Source organism: Elephantulus edwardii, unplaced genomic scaffold, assembly GCF_000299155.1.
Source record: "Elephantulus edwardii isolate Elephantulus edwardi_28Jun2011 unplaced genomic scaffold, EleEdw1.0 scaffold00025, whole genome shotgun sequence".
Classification (NCBI taxonomy): domain Eukaryota; kingdom Metazoa; phylum Chordata; class Mammalia; order Macroscelidea; family Macroscelididae; genus Elephantulus; species Elephantulus edwardii.
The window spans coordinates 173,250-177,558 of NW_006399775.1; positions in this window are offsets into that span (position 1 = coordinate 173,250).

The window sequence follows — 4,309 nt, forward strand, 5'->3', positions numbered from 1 at the left end:
CTTGGCTTAATATATTTGCGATCTAAAATAAAAAGAAACTTAGTCGGGCAGGTGATAATAAAGCAACATGAGCTAGATAATGGGTTATAACAATTTCCTGAGTTCCCGGCAAAGATTTGGAGGGCTGGAAGTTAAGTGGCTATGAACTCTTATTTAGTGTTCAGAGAACCAGTAACTAACGGACCACAGACAACTGCAGTTTCACGGGGAAACTATTCACAGAATCCTGGAGCCAGCCCAGAGGAAATGTGCAGGAATCTTTTGGGTGACTATTTGTACTGTGAACAGTAGGTGTTTCTTGGGTTTTCTGAAGAAACAGAATGTTACTGCTTCAGTCAACTGACAGATCACGAGTATTCACTCAGTGGTCACAAGTACCGGCCAATTATACACAAAGGACAATCTAAAGTGAGTTAAAAGTATTTGGAATTTTTTTTTCATTCTTACTGTTAGATTTACCTTCATATCCTGCTCTCCTCCTTCTGTCTTTATAAACAGCCCTAGTGTGTAAAGTCTCAGGTTGCGGACAAAAAGGTCAGCAGTTGGAATCCAATAGCCACTCAGTGGGAGAGTAGCAGGCGGTCTTCAATCATAATGATCTCTGGCCTCTGATCACCAGACAGAAGAATTACTATCAGCTAGTCTGAATGGCAGGTTGGTGGGGTTTAGTTTCCTGTCTGTTTGTTTGTTTAGGTATATGCATGATAGTGCCTTTAGGAAACTGTTATTGAAAATTCTGAAAATCCCGGAGAAGATCTATGTGAAAGAAATTGATCCTCTCTCCTCTCTTGCACTTTGTGCTGGTTTTAAAATTGTTCTAATGTGTTCAAAAAGGTGATTTAGTATGATGGATAGAAGCCTGGAGAAGAGGCAAAGATATTGAATTTTGTTTCCGTTTGACCATCAATTAGGTTTTGGGCCTTGGGCAAATAACTTGTCCTACTTAAGACTCATTTTGCTCACTGCTAAAATGAAAAGAATAATCCATGGATCACAGAGCCTATGAAATTGTTCCTATAAAATCATTCAGAAACAGTGAATATTTACATTTATAAAAGTAATAATATTTTTACATATCACTTTCCTATTTTTGTATTTCCAAACATTTTTTGTGACTGGTAAATTCTGGTATGAAAACTTTTAACTTGAATGGTGAAAGTGCTATTTTTGAAGGTCAAAAACATCCAAACATCAACAATTTCATATAATTCAACCTAATATTATAGAGAAAAAAATATACTACTGCCCTAAAGGAATGCTTTTAGACTGAAGTGGGATTATTGGTGTTGATTGGTTTCTAGCTTGCTCCACTCTATGAGAGGAAGGGGGTGGGAATTATTTGTGACAGATTTCTTGTCTCTATAACTGGCCAATTCTGCAGAAATATAGAATAGTGTTTATTATCATAAAAAAACAAATACCATTTATTTGATCATCTAACACACACCTTCCTCCCCTCAATGCAACTTCTCTCCTAATATCAGATGCTGTGTGTGTAACAGGAGCTTTTAGCTCCCAACCAAAAGATGGGCTGTCAAAAACTATCAGTTGCCTCACGAGAGAAAGATGTAACAAGTTTGTTCTATGAAGGTTACACACAGCCTTGGAAATCCACAGTAGCATGCTATTTTGTCTTACTGGATTACTGTGAACAGGAATTGACTTAATAGCAAGATGTTATTTTCATTTTTTATTGGTAGGTAAAAAAAATAATAAATTACTTAACTCAGTTTTAAAAAACAAGCCCATTGTCTTCAAGTCAATTTCAGCTCATAGTAACACTATAAAATAGCATGGAACTGCCACCTGAAGGTTTCTAGGATTATAATCTTAATTTCACCCACAATACAGCTGGTGGGTTCAATCACCAACTTTCAGTAAGCAGCCATGCATTTAACAACTCCAACACCAAGGACGTCTTAGCCCTTACTTAGGGTTGTACAAATATTATCTTCATTAAGTTCTCAAAACCAATGTATTCTAATTTTATAAACTAGTATTTAAAATAAGAAAGTGGGGGGGAAGAAGCTAGAAATTTAAAGAGATATAATTGTTGCTCTCTGCCCTTGAGTTAGGACCAGCTCACGGCAGACCATCTAGCAGATTTTCAGAGGCAGCAAATCACACAGGAGATTGCCCATCTTTCTTCTGTGGAGCACCTGACAAATTTGAACCAGATGTAATATTAAAGACTAGTAGTTAACCATTTAAGTGTTCAGGTTTAGATAAACTGTGGGCTGTGGAGGGCCATGACACCCATTTCAATGTGGCCTGGAGCACCTCTGGCTCCTCACGCTGCTTGCCCCACCACCACCAACTTGGCCTTTGAAGTGTCAGCACAATTCTCTACCACTGTGGTGCTGGAGAACAGTATTGAATAGACTGCTAGAAGAACAAACAGGATGGTCCTAGAGAGGGTGAGACCAGGCTGCTCTTTGGAGGCAATGATTCTGAAGCTCCGTCTGACATACTTTGGACAAGTTGCAAGGAGGGACCAGTCCCGGGAGAGGGACATCATGCTTGGGAGGGTGGAGGGACAGAACAAAAGAGGAAGACCCTCGATGAGATGGATTGATTCAGTGACTGGTGTAATGGGGTAGGTATGTCAGAGACAGTAAGACTGGTACAGAATAGAGCAGGGTTTAGGGCTGTTGTACATAGTGTCGATATGAGTCGCAGACCACTTGACAGCCCATGACAACAACAGCAACAACAATAAAAGGCCACCCACGCTCCTTATGGAAGACACAATAGAAATCCTAAAAATTGAAGAATAAAAGGGAGCTCTGGTAAGATGAAAGGAGTATACAGAGTGACTCTACCAGAAAAAAATTGGCTGGCACAGAAGAATTTCATGAAACAATATACGAGCAAGAGCTTGTGGTGATGAAGGAGGAAGTTCAAGTTGCTCCAGAAGAATTGGCCAAAAGCAAGACCCCAGGAATTTCTGACATACCAATTGGCATATTTTAACAAATACACACGGTCCTAAATGTGCGCACCAAGTTGTGTCAAAGAATCTGGGGGACAGCCAGCCAGCCAGTTGACTGAAAGGGATCGATATATGTTCTCATTCCAAAGAAGGGTGACCCAATAGAGTGTAGAAATTATCAAACAATATCACTAATATCACATGCAAGCAAGATTCTGCTAAAAATTATTTTTAAAAAATGACTGGAACAACACGCCAGCAGAGAATTGCCAGATGTGCAAACTGGGTTTACAAGAGGCCATTGTACTAGGGATATTATAACTAATGATAGATGGATCTTGGCAGAAAGCAGAGAGTACCAGAAGAATATCTGTGTTTCATTGACTATGCAAAGGCTTTTGACAGTGTGGATCACAAAAAACTGTGGCTGATTCCAAGAAGAATGGGAATCCCAGAACATTTGATTGTGCTTATGCAAATCAAGAGGTAGTCATCAGAACAGAGCAAGGAGACACTGCACGGTTCAAAATAGGGAAGGGGGTCCACCAGAGATGTAGTCTGTCTCCATATCTTTTCAATTTGCATGCAAAACAGATCATCCGGGACACTGTGCGATATGAGGAGGAATGTGGCATCAGGATTGGTGGAAGATTCATCAACAACTTTATGCAGGGTTATGCAGATGGCATAACGTTGCTTGCTGAAACTGAGGAGAACGTGAAGCACTTGCTGCAGAAGGTCAAGGACTGCAGCCTTCAATATGGATTGAAGCTCAACATCAAGAAAACAAAGATTCTCACCACTGGGACAATTGGCAGCATAATTATGGATGGTGAAGAGATTCACTGTAACAGTTTTAGTTTGCTTGTCTCCACAATCAACACGCTTGATACCAGCAGCCGGGAAATCAAGAAATGAATTGCATTGAGAAAGTCAGCTGTCCGGGACCTCTCCAGAGTACTAAGGAGCAACATCAGGCTGGAGATTAAGGTGTTCCTGATCCTGGCCATAATCTTTGAAATTGCATGCTATGTATTAGAGAACTAGACAGTGACTAGGAATGATAGAAAGATAATTGATACCTTTGAGCTGTGGTGCTCGAGAAGAGTGTTGAATACCATGAACTGTTAGGAGAACAAACAGGTTTGTCCTGGAGAAGGTGAAGTCAGAATGCTTCTTGGAGCAAGGATTCTGAGGCTTTGTCTGACATACTTTGGGAATATTGCAAGGAATGAGCAGATCTTGGAGAGGAACATCATGCTTGGAATGGTAGAGGGACAGAGAAAGAGCGGCAGATGCTCGATGAGATGGATCGATTCAGTGATAAGAGTAATGAGAGTAGGTGTGTCGTAGACAATGAGATTGGCACAGGATTGA